Source organism: Mustela lutreola, chromosome 8, assembly GCF_030435805.1.
Source record: "Mustela lutreola isolate mMusLut2 chromosome 8, mMusLut2.pri, whole genome shotgun sequence".
Classification (NCBI taxonomy): Eukaryota; Metazoa; Chordata; class Mammalia; order Carnivora; family Mustelidae; genus Mustela; species Mustela lutreola.
In genome coordinates this window covers 136081201-136087349 of record NC_081297.1, presented here as the reverse complement: position 1 = coordinate 136087349, position 6149 = coordinate 136081201, and the positions used below count along the sequence as shown (strand labels likewise).

At 46.6% G+C, this 6149-nt stretch overlaps 1 long non-coding RNA gene across 1 annotated transcript; it reads left to right on the top strand.

Annotated features, from left to right (window-relative positions):
* LOC131839376 (uncharacterized) lies at positions 1-3960 on the top strand. The gene is made up of 3 exons (XR_009356935.1): positions 1-236; positions 752-1044; positions 3019-3960. It is a non-coding gene; the product is annotated as an uncharacterized LOC131839376 (long non-coding RNA).
* Positions 3961-6149: the final 2189 nt, after the last annotated feature.

The window sequence follows — 6149 nt, the reverse complement described above, 5'->3', positions numbered from 1 at the left end:
GTGGGGGGGGGCAGGCTGCGTCTCTGAGGGCCCCGATAAAGTGGCCGTTCGCGGGCCGGCAGCGCTGTGATTAGAATATGAATGGGGCTCTGCAGGCGGAAGAGAAAGGCGGATTACCCCGGGTGCTTTGACCATGGACAGAGGCAGCGCCGGCCCGGCCGCGGAAGGGGCGGGGCGCGCGGGCGGGGTCCCTAACGCCTGGCGAGGGGGGTCTCTAACCCAGGACCCCAAGCTGGGTGCGTCTTGCCGCGGTCCCTCGCAAAGCCCCCCAGTCTGCCCTCCAGGAAGGGCTAAGTGGGGCAATGTGGGGGGAGGCGCAAGGGGCCAGCACGTGCCGAGTTAAGGTCACGGTGCGGGAGGGAGGAGGCGGCGGCGCCGAACGAGGGCTGGACAGAGCCCGGGTTTGGCATATTTCAGAGCACTGGGTTCGAATTCCGACTCGATAAATGCCTTCATCTTTCTGGGCCTCGGCTTCCTTGTCTAAAGGAAGGGGCAAAGATGTCCGCTCTCCAATTTAGGGGAAGAACCAATGAGGCAGTGGATGTGGCAGGAGTCGAGCATTTACTTGCTCTTTACCCCCCCCTCCGCCCCCCAACAGCATGTCGCCCTGTGGCCCGCTCCTTCCCACCACCCGGGGCTCCGCTAAGGGCTGCCTCCTGGGAGTGGCTGAGCCTCTCTGTGCGGGTCCCCTCTGACTCGGTCCGCTGCCGCCTTCAATACCCGTTCGTTTCTGCGGAAACTTTGTTCACAGCCGCAAGCAAGCCCAAGGCCCAGAACCGAGCCAGGCGTTCTTTCCAGCTGCGACGGTTGACGACCGGAAAACCGATGACAACCTGTGGCGACCGAAGGTGGCGGTGGCGATTGTCGCACGTCGTCGTGGTGTGCCTGGCGGTGAAGACAGCGGGATTCGGAGTCCAGGGATCTGAGCGTCTGGGTCTACCTCACGGATTTCTCCTTGAGCGGAGTGGGACGAATGATAAAAGCCCACCTTCGGCCGCCTGCAGGCCCAACGGGAGGTGGAAGACTGGCCAGGAGCTCGATCAGGTGCTTGCAGAGGGCAGCCGGAGCTGCCACCACCCGGAGAGTTGGGGGTCCACGGGACAATTCTAAAGGGATGCTGCGGGGGGTGAGGGTGGGGGGCAAGATGGTGTGTTGTTAATATTATTTTAATTATACACGGAAAATGGAGGTGGGGTGAGGTGGAGTGGGCCTGACTGGCGAGGAAAGTGAAGAGAAAGAAGTCTCAGGTGGGTCGGGCTGGGCTGGTGCACGGGGGATCCTGCCCTGTGCTGTCTAACCTGGAATGGCACTAGCGCTCCCCACTGACAGTGCTGCAGCACCCGGGAGCTGAAAGAAATGCAAATAAGCAGGCATCATTCATTCCTTGGCAAATTTTTATTGTGCACCTACTATGTGCCCACCACTAGTCAGTCTAGGAGCTGGGGATGCAGCAGTGAAGAAAGAAGACTTTTAAAAAAAATCCCTGCCTTCCTGGAACTTACACTGGAAGGAAGGGAAATAGCTAATAGCTAAAATAGATCATTAGATGATAGAGGTTGTCCAGTGAGGAGTGCTATGTAGCAGGTAGGACCAGGGAGGACCTCTCTGAGGTGATAACATTTGAGTTTAAAAACAGTGCTATCCTAGGGGCTGGTAACAAGGGTGTGTTCCTTGGTGGAAATTCACTGAGCTGTGTACACTTAGGATTTTATGCATTTTTTTCTGAATGTATTTCAAACCTCAATAAAAAGCTTGTTCAGGTTCAGTAACATAAGAGGAATAGCTACCATGTACTCTTCATGCGTGGGTTGTGCCTCCACTGTGGTAGGCCTTTCCACACATTATCTCATTTAACCCATACAATACAACTAACATTAAATATTGTTTTCGTCTCCACTTTTCAGAGGAGGACAATTGGGATTCAGCGTGGCTGTCTTTCCCTTGGATAGAATCACAAACAATGCAGCGCTGAGTCTCCAGAGCTTGAAATCTAAAGCAAATATAGCAAGGCCTGCAGAAGGGAGTGTGTGGGTGTGAGGGGGACCAAGGGAGGAGAGGGGAAACTGAGTCTGGGAGGCTCAGAGTCTGTGGTGTTGAGGCAGGCCCCTCGAGGAAGCGGAAGTCATGACTAAGCCAGGGGCCAAACGCAGCAGGCAAAGGGGTGGAGGGTGTTGCCAACAGCTGTAAGGACATGAGGAGGGCCTATGCAGTATGCTTGAGAACTTGAGCCTGGCATGGCTACACACGCAATGGGAGGCAAGGAGTAACTGGCAATTTCTTGGGGAGGTAGGTGAGGATCAGATCGGGAGGGTCAGGCTAAGAAATTTATCCTGAAAGTGTTCTGAGCATACAGGACTTGATTTGTGTTTTGGAGATGCCAGTGTGGTCACGGTGTGCCCACATGGTGTTCCTAGAGGTGGAGGTCATTGGGAAAAAGATCATGGTGGTCTGGAATAGAGACTTGACAGTGGGGGCAGGGAGAGGTGACTCATCCACCAGCTTTGCTGGTGCCTGGGTGTGACCAGTGAGGGACACAGAAGACGGATGTCCAATTTTCTGACTTGGCCTATTTATACCCTTCCCTGAAATCATCGGTAGGGGGGAGGGTCAGGGGGAGGTGGTGGGAATGGCAGGATTAGAGATTTGGCACCTACTATGTGCCCACCACTAGTCAGTCTAGGAGCTGGGTGACTTGAAGAGCTCATAAAACTTCCCAGTGGCCCACTAGGAGGCAGTCCCACAAAAGCATGGGGTTAGAACCGCTTGTATAGCCCTGGGAGGCTGCTAGAACCCTCAGAATGGATGCATGAGCCACACACAAGGGGAAGGTGCAAGACTCCTCCCTTTCCGTCATCTGGTATGTTCTGCCACCACTGCTGCACTCTCCGTGGTGCCCTGTACTTGCTAATCCTAAAGTCTTGGGATCGTTTGCTTGTCTGATGCTTTGTTTTGTCTACACAGCTTACCACCATCTAAAATTATTTGTTTCCTTGTTCGTTGTATGTCTCTCCACGTCAGAATGCAAGCTTCAGGAGGGCTGGGACCTTTCCTTCTTGCTCACTGCTCTCATCTTTATCTCTGGACAGCATTTATTGGCCACCATGAACAACCCATCCCCTGGCCTGACTGGAAGCAGGTGACACAGTCCCACAAGAGCACAGGTGGATTTCCTTGTGCAACAAAGTCGCTGGACACAAGATTTGCACTTCGCATAGTACTGAAAGGTTCTTAGTTATTCTAAGTGAAAATCAGAGCTCTGTTCAACTGATTCTAAAAATGAAATCTATGGAAAAATATCTCGTCTTTAAAAATCTCCCAAATAAGTACACATTGTATACATCTATAGCTTAGAATTGCATTATGGTTGGGTCTAAGCCTAGATCACCTTCCGTAGAGAAACCTGTACAGAATAAGACCTTTTCCTTTCCTTCCTCCCTCCCTCTTTCTCTCTCTTTCCTTTTCTTTCCTCCAATACTGAACAACAAGCCATGTGCCAGGCTTTGCTCAAGGGAGAGGTGCAGAGGTGAACAGGATAGTCAAGTGTCCTCCTCCCCCTCCCACCTCCTGGAGTTTACAGTCTATTGGCCGAGCTGAAAATAAACAAAGAAACTAAGAGCAATAAACAAAGAAACGACAGCAATCTTTCCTTCATGGATCTTATATTAGAGTAAAGACATGCGCCCCAACCTTGTGTTTGTTAATGGTTCATTTGCTAATTAGCTAAGTAATTATTTCAATAATAATTGAATAATAATAATAAACATGGCCTGAGCACCCTCTATGTACCTCTGTGAGTTCTGAGTGTAAATAGTCTGATATGACTGTGTTTACCTTAAGTCGTGGCTCAGTGAAGGAGAAGGTCAAGAAAAACTATAAAACAGCTGGATAAGTACTGTACAAGAGGGGTACCTTGGATAGCCATGGAAGGAGGGGACTCCCCCAGCTCACTCAGGAAGCACCTGAAGGTTAAATTAATTTCTGTTCACAACGGTCTTCTATAGCCAGAAAATGCAAAATGCAAAATCTAAAGTGAAAGGTTTTTTTTTTTTTTTTTTTACAAAATCACTATCATATTACCATTATCACACCTCTATCAACAATAATTCCATAACCAAATTTCACTGTTCACATTTGCCCAACTGTCTGATAATATTTTTTAAAAGTTGGTTTGCTTGAATCAAGATCCACAGAAGGTCCACACAACGCATTTGGTTGCTATGTCTCTGAAGTCTCTTTGAATCTGGAGATTTTCCCTCCGTATTTCATTCCTTCTCAGTTATTTGTTGCCAAAAGCCAAGTTGTCTTTCCTGTTGTGTGCCCAACATTTTGCAATATGTTCGTTGCATCCCCACTGTGTTATTTAACATGTTCTTCTGTCCCCTATAGTTCCTGTAAATTGTTAGCTGGGTCTAGAGACATGATCAGATTCAGATTCAAGTTTATGGCAAAAATAGCACATTGGTGGTGATGCATACTTCCTGTTGTATCACGCAGGAATTCACATAGTCTCCCTCTGGGTTATTAAGAAGACGAGAGGTTCAGGTGTTATCAGGCTCTAGGTTCTTTCCACTTATGCTCAGCTTCCCACTTTTCTTGTCTTCTGCTACTAAGGACATGATCACAAGTTCATTTATTCTTCATGATCACAAAATGGCTATAATTGCCAAAGTACCATAGCTTCCCTCACACATTTCTCAAAGACTGGAAGGAGAAAAGAGAAGCTGTCCCTTCCCCCATCCTTTCTTAAGAGTAAGAAAACTTTCTCAGAAGCCTCTTGGATAATTTTTCCTCCTGTCCCATCAGGTAACTGATTTACCTGTCCATCCCTTAACCAATAACAAAGGGCAAATAAATACCCTGGAGGCTAAGATGAACTAAAATTCTCCCCAGGGGCTAAAGAAGGGCCCACCTTCCTCTAAAACAGACAGACATCAGGTACATGAACCAAATCTGAGTTCAGTTACCAAGGAAGAAGGAGAGGCATGAGTAGCCAGTTGTGTCTGCTATACCATTCAATAGAGGATCAGCCTTGCATAACTTCATGCTGTGTAATGGGAAGGGCTCTCTGCTCAACTAACAAAACATACATCTTGTCCGTGAATACCTTCACTCCAGGTCCTTGCCTTGCGGGAGCACATGACTTCCATGCTCTCCTGTTTGATTCCATCAACAGTTCACTTGTGAGAAATAATATTCACTGAGGATGGCAAAAACTTAGCACTCCACTCATCACTCAAGATGGAATCTTCCAAACTTGGTTCCCTGGTTGAGTTTGACGGGTGTAAAGAAAACCCATGTCCCCCGCCCTGCAAAAACTTCTCTCCCTTCTTGTTCATGAGAAGAACTGATTTACCAGAGTGAAGTGGTTTACTCTCAGGAGCCAGGGCTCTTCATTCTCAGGAACTATACATTGAACAAATGAGTGAATGTCTGCTTTTAAAATATATAAATGACTTGGAAGAAAATATTTACATACTTAATGCAATTCTAAGAGAAATTCCAATGTGGTTTTATTTCATCTGGAAGTGTAAATCAATGCAACTGGTAAGAAAGTGTTTTATCTTTTCAAAAAAATTATGTTTGTCTTTGTTAAATAATGAGGTAACATGTATAGCTGTATAACTCAAATTATATGAAAATTAATTATCTCTTTTCTCTCCTATAATCCTATTGTGATAACATACTAATGATTTGGTATATGTGATTCCATACCTTTCCCTAGGCTCAAACATTAATAACTGGATAAGAACATTTCAGTTTGGTTGTGCTGTAATTTCTGCAATCTCCTTTTGAATGTGATTTGGGTTGTTCCTAGGTTGTTGGATTTTTTTTGCCATCAATTATGTTACAATAGACCATCCCTGCACATATGTTCTTAATTACTGGCACTTTTATTTCTATCAAATAGATTGTTATGAAGAGCAATGTGAGGTCCTTTAATATTTTAATGACTTTGAAGGATTGCTTTCCCCAAAAGTTTAACAGTTCGCACTTCCACCACCAATATATGAAGGAAGCAGATTCTGCAAGCCCATACTTGCACTGAATGTCATTACTTTAGAAGATGTTTAGCCAAATGTGAAGTTAAAATGATGAATAATTGCTCTTTTAATTTATATTAGTGGGGTTTAGTGCCTTTTCATTTATTT